Consider the following 11,363-nt stretch of genomic DNA (forward strand, 5'->3'; position numbering starts at 1 on the left):
CCACATGGCGCCTGAGCTAGCTGGCCCCACTGGACCATGGAGAGGCTGGAGATGGCCCATGGTCTTCTGGGGATAAAGGTGGATTCTTCCTGCTGCATCAGGGTTGAAGGCCGGTGGTGGCAGCCAGTTACCAGTGACGGGAGAGCTAGCATAGGTCAGACCCCAGGTGGGCCTTGTCCCCTGCTCAGGTGGGCCCATCAGAGGACAGGGGCATCTGGGGATGAGAGGTAGGTGAGGCTCTCTATCATTGGGAGTCACCGTGGTTGGCGTGTTTCACTGAGTCAGGGTGGCCAGACACAGCCTGGGAGACACCAGCTAGAGGTGGTGTGGGGGGTCCCTGTAGGCCTTGGGGAGGACTGAACCTGGCCACAGCCTCTCCCTCTCCTTGCTGGGCTCGAGCTGCCAAGCAAGTGATTAGCAACTGGGGCGTGAGGGCCCCACCAGTCTTTATCTGACCAGTAAGCCTGCTCTCTCTTAAGAAACCACTCTCTCCAGGACCTTCCACTATGACCCCTTTCAGAGCAGTCGGCAGTGGCAGCCGGGCACCATGTAGCTCTTCTGGTCTCAGGGCTGCGTTGTGATCCATTTCAGGGTCCATTCGGCAACTGGACCAATGGCGTCCATGCATTTCCATGTTCTTCACGCTTGTTTCTGAAAGGGGAGAGACTAGTAGTTGCACCTTAGATGGTTGCTCATGAGCTCGGAAGACCCCAGTTGCTACCCACCAAATAGGCTGCAGAGCATTGTCTTTGGCCTCACCCACTCTTGCCTTTGCATATACTGTTCCCTCTTCCTGGGACACCTTTCCACTCGCCTCAACGAGAACAAAGCATTTAATGCCCAGCTCCTCTTGGGAGCCTGAGTCCCATCACAGGACCATTCCTGACTCCGGCCTGCTGGATCTCTGAGGGTCCTGCCCTCTGGTTTGGAGGCTGTTCAGGCCCAGGCCCCTTGTGGGGGTCAGCAAGTATTTACTTCGCTTGACTTTGTAAACTGTCGTCTGCATTCAGGCCCAGATCACCACAACACGTGGAGTATCACAGTGCAGCGAGTCACACAGGTGTTCTGGCTTCCCCGTGCATAGGAGAGCGACCATATACCACACTGTCTGTTGTCTACTGAGGAGTCCTGGTGGCACCGTGGGTTAGGCTGACCGCAAGGTCTGAAGTTCAAATCCACCAGGCACCCTGTGAGAGAAAGACGAGGCTGTTCAAGAATGCCAGAGCCATGAAGCTCTGCAGTATGGTGTGTGGCTCGGGCTCCCCCAATCCGAGGGACAGCGCAGAGTGGGGGAGGGGGAGAGGGAGGGGCTCAGCGTCTCACTGCCACTCATGGGCACCTTTGCTGGCCAGCCTGTCTTTCTGAGTCACCAGCCTCGGGGATGACCACGTGTCTCCTCCCTTTCCCTCACAGTCATCTAGGAGGCTGCAGGGTTCTTATCTCTTTTCCAGAGGAAGCAGCAGAGGCTCAGAGCAGTCATGTGCCCTGCCCAGTGGCTGGGGTGGGGTATGGTGGGGAGGAGGGGGATCCCAGTTCCAGAGGAGGCAAGTGGGGATGGGGAGGACTCTTGAGAGAGCAGCCCTGAGAGGGGGTGGGGCTCTGCGGTGGTAGTAGTACTAGCTGCTGTTAGAACAAAACAGGACAAAACAGACTCTGACGATGAACAAGCTCAACTAGTTAGAGAGAGCGAGGGAGAGGGAGAAAGAGAGAGGCTGGCAAGCGGGCCTGGAGTTCCAGAGAAAGCCCGCGTCTGTGGGGAGGCCTTTTCCTGGCTGATACGCATATACAACATGGTGGTTAAAGAGAGAAGACGCAGCTGGTCTTTCGAAGGGCCTGTCAGAGGGAACACATAGAGAAGTGGGTCTTGGGAACGAGAAACTCAGGCTACACATCCAGCTGCTGCTGTTTCTAAGTGAGCCAGCCCTTGGGAAAGGAGGAAGGGATGTTCTCAGAGGCGACGTGAGTGAGCGGACACCCTGCCCTCATGATGCTGCCCAGGCTTGCGGGGGGTGTGTGTGTGTGTGGTTGTTCAGTGCTCACGGTGGCAGAGAGCTCTGGGGGAGGCCTGCATGGCGGCTGCATGATAAGCTGTGGCAGGAAGTCTGGAGGGGACTTGGGGCGCAGGGAGGGTTCCTCATAATACTGACACATCTGGTTATCCTCTCCCATCTCCCGCCTCCCCCTTCGCCCTTCGCCTTCCCCTTACCTAGACAGACAATCCTGGGGTCCTGGGAGAAGGCAGGGTGGGCAGGTGAGGTCTGGGGTCTGGGCTTGAGGGAGGGGGTGCTAATAAACATGAACTTAGTGTGGGAGATGCCCCCTCCCTCCAGGTGGGAGAAGCAGGGTCAGTAGGGTGCTGCTCTAGGCGGGGGATGGGAGAAGCAGGGGTGGGAGGCTGGCGGTGGGAGGGCCTCCTGGCAGAAAGGGGTGTGGCACTTGGGACACTTTGCGTGCTTGCATGCGCCCTGCGTGACCTTGTGGGGAAGAGTTGGAGACAAGCCTGAACTTGACTGCTTGTGCAGCCTCCGCTGGTTACACGTAGCGATTCCTACCAAGCTGAGGCTGGCCCGACCTCGCCGATCTGGGATGAAGGCTCAGTGACGCTCACAGATGAGCAAGCGCCCAGCACCGGCTGCGCGGAGCAGGGGCTCCCGGGGCAGTCTCCCTCCTCCTCCAAGTTTCATGCTTTGGAGAACTTGGGGTTGACAGCTCTGCTGGCGAGAGGTGGGGCCTGAATCCCAAGACGGGCGGAGAGCGTGAGCCCGCCATCCTGGACTGGGGGGGCAGGGCAGGGAACCCCAGGGCGGAGGGATCTGGCGTCACCACCACCACTCCGAGGTCTTCTTCACAGGGTCGTGCTACCACTGTCATGGTCACTATTAAGTCATCACCGTTATCTTCACATGTGGCTGTCCCTGTAACGGCCTGAACTTATCACTTCCCAGCATTCACCACCATCACCTCCCCCTCAGAGCCACCTCCACCCCCCACCCCCACCCCCAGCCTGTCCACCTCCCCGCAGGGGCGCCCTCATCATCCGCACAAGGCTGCCGCCGCGCGTCTCCTCCTCGGCAGGCTGCCTCACCATCAGCACCACTGTGCCCATGGCCAAGTTCAGTATTGCCCCACCTCCTGCCTTCCAGCCAAGCTGTTGGCTGCTCCTTGCAGCCAGAAAGGAAGTCTTCATTTTCCTGCCGCTCTGGCCACTGCCCGTTCACGGAGCTCAGGGATGAGGAAAGGGTGGGTTTTGGAACTGAAACCCGGGAAAGCAGAAGCAAGGGATAAGAAAGGGGAACAGAGAATGTGGGTGGCAGTGGGGCAAGCTGAACAGAGTCAGGACGGAGGTGGCCCTGACCCCTGGGTCTGTAACAGCGTTGCCATGTGACCTCAGGCCCGTGGCTGTCTCCCTCGGCCTCACTCCCCAGCCCCACCCCGCCCCGGGGGTGTGGGGACACTAGCCCCGGGGGTGTGGGGACACTAGCACAGGAGTGTCCCAGTTCCCCCTCTCTGTGCTTCTCTGGAGGGATCTTGCATAGCATGCACCCCCCGGGCCTCAGGGCCTTTGCACGTGATATTTCCTCTTTCCAGACGGCTTCTCTCCATCTTTTCCACTGGAAAACCGCATCATCCTTTCGGGCCATGCTCAGGGTTTGTTAGTTCTCGACAGCAGTGACCAGCCCTTCCCGGGGTACCCCAAGCTCTCTGCCTCATCTTCTCAGCAATCCTATCTGAGGGCACAGGGAGGGACATATTTTTGTCGCCATTTACCAGACGAGAGCCCCGAGGTGCAGGGAGCAGGACCCTGCCCAGGGATCCAGACTGAGGGGGCCTCAGACACAAACTTACACCCTCTGCCTGACTCTCCCCTTCGGTAGCAGAGGTTAGGTGACACTGAAGGTTAGAAGACACCAGCCCCTAGCCCAGGAGGAAGGACAGAGGCTCAGCTCCTAGGGCCCATGCAGCTCCCCGGACAGGGAACTACGGGCTGAATCGCTGGGCAGCCCAGAGGCCAGGAGGGGTGGGTGCTCCAAAGTGCCAGGAGGAGGGAGCGCCCACACAGAGGAGGGCTCACGTTCTGCATGACTCATTCCTTGGGCATCGCTGGGAGTCTGGCCTCTTTCTATCTGCATGGCCATGCTGGCGATGAGTCCCATTTCTCAAAGGAGGACACTGAGGCACGGGGTGGTTAGCGGCTCACTCAAGGCCACAGAGCTTGGGTCCAGGGCCTCCTGACTCCGGCACCCCAGCTCTTCACCAGAGGTCTCAGCAACAGACAATTAAGGAAGCTCCCATAGTGGGGGCCAGGTGGGTGAGGGCATGCATGGCTTCTGACTGGTCCTCGTCAGAGAGAGCTCTTTTCCTGGCCCAGGCAGGTTCTGGGAACTCAGGGAGAGCCTGGTGCTGTGTCCGTGTGGACACGGGGAAGGAGAGGAGGGGAGGACGCTGGGAAATATAGAGTCTGGGAGTTTCTGGGCCGGCTCCAGCACATGCTGCTGGAACTGCAAACAGCCTTGGCCGAGAAGCTCCTCACGGGCAGGGCTGGGCAGGAGGGCAGAATTCTGAGAGGCCCGAGTTTGGCATGCTGCAGTTTGCCGGCCTGACTGCTGACCTCCCCGTTTCTCTGTGGTTGATCCCCCAATGGGGCAGAGCACACGGGGCAATCTCCTCATTGACTAGAGGGGACACAGGGCAGTGAGGGGCTGGACGCTGGTCTGCATCACATAGCAGTGGGCAGGGGAGGGGGCTGTCTGGGTCCTTGTTGCTCAATCAGAGTGTCCAGGCCTGGGCTTGACTGTGGAGGTAGGATGGGTAAGGGGGTGGTGTGATCAGAAGCTGGCCCCATGGCAACCAGCTTAATCTTGGAGTACAGGCATCTGAGTTCAAATCCCAGCCAGAACACTTAGTGACTGTGATACAGGGCACGCGAGTTCTCTTTGAGTCTTGATTTGCTCATCTGGAGAATGGGACCCTGTGGTTACTCTTGTGGGGCCTTACAGCACAGGCCTGTGTGTACAGGGCTGGGTACCCAATAGGAAGCCACTTGAGCCCTGGGAGCTGAGCCTCCTTTTTTCCTGGGGCCTGCCGGAAGTCGGGAGGCAGGCAGAGGGTCAGCAGCAGGCTGGGAGGTCGCCTTGCTCCGAGACTCAGGGTTCTCACCTGACAGGTGGGGGCAGCCTCATTCCCCACCTCTTCCCCGACAGGGTGGTTGAGAAGTCCAAATGAGGGAAGGGCGAGTGTGGTCTTTCATTGTGCTGGGTTGGCACCCGCTGCTGCTTCTCGTGCCCCCGTGGATCTCTGCAGCAGAGGGGAGAGGAGGTGGGTGCCTCTTCAGATCCACAGAGAGGCTGATGGGGAGATGCAGGGCAGGCCATGCAGGGTGAGGGCAATGGGGCCCACTGGCCCACTGGCCTGGGCTTGAATCTTGGCTTTACACATGGCCAGCTGGGACCCTGGGACAAGCCTCTCTAACTCCCAGAGGCTGGATCTCCTCCTCCATGATGGGGGTAGGGGGTCACCAGAAGGTGAGGGTCATGTCCTGGGCATGGAGGCAGGCTGCACATGCCTCAGCCCTGCCCTTCCTGGGGTCACCTGACTCTCAGGGGTGAAGAGGGCAGTTGGGGTGCTAGTGGTGGGACTGCAGGCAGGATGGCAGCAGGCAGACAGTGGGTGGCTTCCCACGTAGAGTGGCCCTAGAGGCAGGGCCGGAGTCCCAGTAAGCAAGTCCAGCATGGACTCACTACGCTTCAGTGCCACAGGTTTAGGCCACGTCAAAGATCCCGCTTCGGGGTCTGGCTGCACCTGTCTCTCTCCCAGGCCCACAGCACCCTCCTTCAGAGGGAACACCTCTTTTCAAATGTGCAGCCCCTGACAGCAAGGTCAGAATGGCTTACCTGTGCTTATTCACTAGTCTAGCGGGTAACGAAGTGGTGAAAAGCATACAAGGTGCTCACTACAAAACGGTGAGTAAGCACAAGTCAGCCCGTGCTGACCTGGCTTATTGGGTCATCTGTTCCTGCGGATAGGACAGAGGGGTGAAGTAGGTTATGAGTCAGGCTGCTTGCCTCAAGGTCAGCGGTTCAAACCCACCAGCTTCTTCAAGGGTGAAAGATGAGGCTGTCTGCTCCGATAAAGAGTTAGAGCCTCGGAAACCCACAGGGGCAGTTTTACTCTGTCTTAGAAGTTGGCTCTGTAAGTTGGAATCAAATGGATGGCAGTTTCATTTTTAATCTTTCTGGGCACAGCTGTCCTCCCGAGGAGCAGCTGGTGGTTCTAACCACCGACTTTGGTGTGAGAAGCGAAGCGGAATGCTTTAACCATCGAGTCACCTGGGTGCCTTAAGACACCACTAGAAATACTAAATTGTTGTGAATTATGTTCTTTATTAACCTCTGGGGATTTCCCTCCCCGCCTCCCTCCCCCCACCAACCCATGAATGTTTTATGATGTTCATGATAAGCCAAGTCAGTAGACCAGGCATTTCCTTTGCAAATCAAGATATACAGAGGGGTGTGTGTAAAAGGCTTGGCTGACCCAAGAGCATCATCCACATGGTTGATGAACGGGGGATGAATGGGAATCTCGGTGGTTTTAAAGGTGGGAGGTAGCCCTGGGAGGTCTGGACTCCATGCCCCACTCTGTACCCCACGTGCTGTGTGTCTTAGGTGAGCCATCTAACCTCTCTGAGCCTATAAAACCAGCATATGGGACAGAGGTTGGGTCATCTGACTTTGAGCGCCAGTCTAGATCTCCAACTATCTTCTCACGATACACCTGCTGGATGCTTGGGCACCTTTTCTCACCTGGCTGTGCCTCCTCTGGGCTTTGCTCCCCCTGATCACGATAGAGAGCACCCTGCTTGTCCCTGGTCTCAGCTGCCCCCCCTTCTCTCTCATGGAAGGGGAGACCAGGACAGGAGGTGCTGAGACTCGCACCCATAATGCGGAGGGAGCAGCTTTTCTCTCGGGGGGCCACTTCCTGTGGGTGTCACGCTGCCTCTGCCCTGGGCTGCTCTCTCTTTCCTGTGGAACAGAGCCTGGTGGGTTCATGATGTACCAGCTGCAGGGGCCGTGGTCTGGCCCAGTGCCCTGCTTCTGGTTCAGCTCAGCCACTCCACGCAGATTCCGTCCGCATATCACACACCCCGCCCGCCCACCACCCGGAGCTCAGCACTTTGCAAACACCCCGAGACTTCTCCCACACTGTTGCCAGGGATAGCCATGTTCCAGAGGAGAGAACTGAAGCTCAGAGGGCTGGAGTGGCTTGCTCAAGGCCCCGTAGTGAGAGAGGAGGTCTACTTGGGTTCAGAGCCAGTTCATTCTCACCCCGGAACCTGGCTCTTCTATACTGTGCTGCCCCTTGAGCAGAAGGTAATTGGGCAGGGAGACTAGCTGGGGCTTGTAGCTGAGCTCAAAACCACACAGGCAACAAGGAGGAAACAGATGGCAGGTGCCTGGTCCCCTTGAGCAACCATGAAAGTCAATGTAAACGTGGGCCATGTTAGTAGAGGCAGGGTGATCACTGCCAGGGAGGGGAAGAGCCTTGATGTTTTCAATGTGGGCACATGATGACAGGTGTGTATGTGTGTCTGTGTTGTGGTGTGTGTATGTGTAGTGGGGGAAGGACAGAGGTCATGCTAAAAGAATGTGCATGCACAGGACGCTGTAAGTTCCCCAGGACTGGAAGTATTTCAGAAGATATTGCTTGTCACTTATGGGGTTACTAATGGGAATCCCTGCATTGGATGGTAGAGGGGACAGGCAATGCCATTTTCAAATTAGGGTTTTGTGGCTGGCCTTTAAATATAACTAGGATGACTCTTGATACTCAGGCCTAGGAGTTTTGTCTCTTCATTCTTAGCAAGGGTCCTCTGAGGGGATGTCATTCATTCATTCATTCATTCATTCATTCATTCATTCATTCATTCAACAAACACAGCAGCTAGAACCATGAACGAGACAGAGAGCAGCTCTGCTTGCCTGAAGCCTGAAGCCCGATGGGGTATGAGGTTGTTGACAGGTGCCACCAGATTGCTCTGACTCGCGGCAGCCCGACGGACACCAGACGGACACCAGCGGGCAACATGACTCCGTCCGGGGCCATCCTCCCAAGTGTGCTTGCGCCCATTCTTACAGCCACTGTGTCGGTCCGTCTTGTCGAGGGCCCCCTCTTTCTCACGGCCTCTCTACTTTACCCAGCAGGATGTCCTTCTCCAGGAACGGGGTCTCCTGACACCATGTCCAAAGTATGGGAGACAAAGTCTTGCCATCCTTGCCTCTAAGAATGATTCTGGCTGTATTTCTTCCCAGACAGCCATGCTGGCTCTTTCAGCACTCCGTGGGCCTTTCCATCTTCTCCAGGGGCACCCGCGGTCAAAGGCGTCAATTCTTCTCCAGTCTTCCGTCTTCAATGCCCAGCTTTCACTGCCTATGAGGCAACTGAACATGCCGTGGCTGGGGTCAGGCACGCCTTCATCCTCAAGCAACATATTTGCTTTTGAACACTTTAAAGAGGCCTTGTCAGATCTATCCAGTCTTTTGATCTCCTGGCTGCTGCTTCCATGAGCATTGATTGGGCATCCAAGAGAGATAAAGTCCTTGACAACGTCAATCTCTTCTCCATTTATCATGATGTAACCTAGTGGTTTATTTGTGAGGATTTCGGTCTTCTTTAGCTTGAGTTGCAATCCACACTGCAGGCTACAATCCTCGATCTTCATCACCAAGTGCTTCAATTCCTTCTCCCTTTAGCAAGCCAGGTTGTGTCATCTGCATATTGCAGGTTGTTGACAAGCCTTCCTCCAATCCTGATGCCACACTCTTCGTCATGTAATCCAGCATTTTTTGATGATTTGCTCAATATACAGATTGAATAAATATGGTGGAAGGATCTAATCCTGATGCACACCTCTCCAGATTTTAAACCGTGCATCATTCCCTCGTTCTGTTCACACAGCGGCCCCTTGCTCCGTGTACAAGTTTTGTATACACACAAGGAAGTGTCTTGGCATTCCCATTCTTCTCAAGGGCATCCTTGGTTTGCTATGGTCCACACAGTCAAATGCCGTGGCCTAGTCAATGGAACACAAGCAAACATCTTTCTGGTCTTCTCTGCTTTCCACCGTGATAGATATCTGACATCAGCAATGATATTCCTTGTTCCACATTCTCTTCGGAATCCAGCCACAACCTCCGGCAGCTGCCTGTCAATGTATTGCTGCAACTGTTTTGGGGTGATCTCCAGCAAAATGTTGCTTGCATGTGATTGCAACTCTATTAATTTATAACTTGAGCATTCTTTTGGGTCACCTTTCTTTGGAACGGGTTACAGATATGGATCTCTTCCAGTCAGTCAACTAGCTGTCTTCCAGTTTCCTGCTAGAGACGAGGGAGTGCTTCCAGTGCTTCAACAGCTTGCGAAACACTCCAATTACTTTTCCATTCATTCCTGGAGCCTTGGTTTTGGCTGATACTGTCAGTGCTGCTTGAACTTCTTCCTTCAGCGCCATTGGTTCTTGCTCATCTGCTACCTTTTGAAATGGTTGAATACAGTGTCTGGGTATTCTTTCCATTTTCTTTTGATGCTTCTTGCATATTCAATACTTTGTCCACAGAATCAATATTGCAACTTGAGGCTTGAATATTTTCTGGAGCTCTTTCAGGTTTTTGTTTCTGTTTTTAGTTCTTTCAGTTTAAGATCTGCTGAGTGTGTTCTTATTTTTTATCTTTTGGTTTTCTAACGCTAGGCTTCTGCACATTTCATTATAATTCTTTACTCTGTCCTCTTGAACTGCCCTTTGAAATTTTCTGTTCAGCTCTTTGACTTCCCCCTTTCTCTCATTTACTTTAGCGCCTCTACCAGTAAGAGCGAGTTTCAGTCTCTTCTGACATCCACACTGATCTTTGCTTTCTTTCCTGTCTTTGTAGTGGCCTTTGGCTTTCTCCATGTCTGATGCACTTGACGTCCTTCCACAGATTTTCTGGTCTTCTGTCATTAGTGTCCAGTGCATCAGTGCTGTTCTTGAAGTTCATGCTGGATAGATTCAAGGTTGTGTTTGGACTCTCATAGACTTGTTTTCATTTTCTTTAGCTTCAACCTGAACTTACATAGGAGCAATTGATGGTTTGTTCCACAGTTACTCCCTAGCCTGGTTTCAGTTGCTGATATTGAGCTTCTCCATTGTCTTTTCCCACAGATGTAGTCAATTTGATTGTGGTGTCTCCCATCTGGGGAAATCCACGTGTATAGTAGCCATTTGCATTATTTCAAAAAGGTATTTGCTATGAACATGTCGTTGGCCTTGCAAAATTCTACCATGTGATCTCAGCTTTGTTCTTATCAGCAAGACCATCTTTTTCAACCATGGGTCCTTCCTCTTTGTCTCTCACTTTTGTATTCCATTCGCCAATAATTATCTATGCATCTTGATTTCATGCTTGATCAATTTCCAATAGAAGATGTTGGTAGAATTCTTCAATTTCTTCATCACGAGCTTTTGCGGTTGTATTGCTTAAATTTGAATAATCGTCGTATTGATGGAGTTCCTTGTATTCAGATAGAGATAATCCTGGCCCAGATAGCCTCATACCTCAAGGTAGATCTTGAAATGTCCTTTCTGACAATGAATGCAATGCCATTCTTCTTGATCGTGTCATTCCTAGCATAATACACCATATGATTTTCCGATTTAAAAGGGTGGATAACAGTCTATTTCAGCTTACAGACACATAAGATATTGATATTTATGCATTCCATTTCATTTTTTCCGGCTTCCAATTTTCCTAGATTCATACATCACGCATTCCAAGTTCCAATTAGTAGATGTTTGCAGCTGTTTCTTCTCCTTGAGCAAAAGAAGGCCCGGAGGCTTTAGTCCCGTGGGCTTTACCCCACTCACGTCATTGTGGTTGACTATTTTGAGAAGGTGGCTCTTCCTTAGCTATATTTTGAGTGCCTTATGACCCGAGGGGCTCTTTCTAGTGCTTTCTTTGACAATGCTCTGCTTCTCTGCATTAGGCCCTCAGTATCTGACAACATTTCAATGCTGCCCATGAGGTTTACAGCGGCTACTTCCTCTGAAGCAGACAGCCAACTACCTCTTTGCTGTCTGTTCTTAGTCTGGGAGCTTGGCTGACGCCTGCTCCCTTTGGGTGCCCCTGCTGACATTTGAAATGTCAGTCCCATAGCCTCCAGCAACACAGCAACACCCAAGCCCCCACAGGATGACAAGCTGGCAGACTAGTGATGGTGGGGTGACCCGTCCCGCGGGCCATTAAACAACGTGGACACCTGAAAGAGGGACTGGGAATGAAGAGGGGCAAGAGACGCGAGAAATGGAGGCAAGACAGGAGTCTGATCAAGCCTCG

At 53.7% G+C, this 11,363-nt stretch overlaps 1 protein-coding gene across 2 annotated transcripts in view; it reads left to right on the forward strand.

Moving 5' to 3' along the window:
• Nucleotides 1-11,363, forward strand: part of LAPTM5 (lysosomal protein transmembrane 5) — a 31,818-nt gene that overhangs the window by 9,653 nt on the left and 10,802 nt on the right. The window contains exon 1 of one of the 2 annotated variants that reach the window (XM_045299265.1): nucleotides 4,230-4,305. The exons of the other annotated variant lie outside the window; for it this stretch is intronic. The gene's annotated coding sequence lies outside the window, so the exon portion shown is untranslated. Of the gene's footprint in view, nucleotides 1-4,229; nucleotides 4,306-11,363 lie in introns of those variants that run through there. 2 annotated transcript variants of the gene reach the window in all.

The sequence above is a fragment of the Echinops telfairi genome, unplaced genomic scaffold (genome assembly GCF_000313985.2).
Source record: "Echinops telfairi isolate 266 unplaced genomic scaffold, ASM31398v2 ScPeMD7_7457;HRSCAF=8495, whole genome shotgun sequence".
NCBI lineage: Eukaryota > Metazoa > Chordata > Mammalia > Afrosoricida > Tenrecidae > Echinops > Echinops telfairi.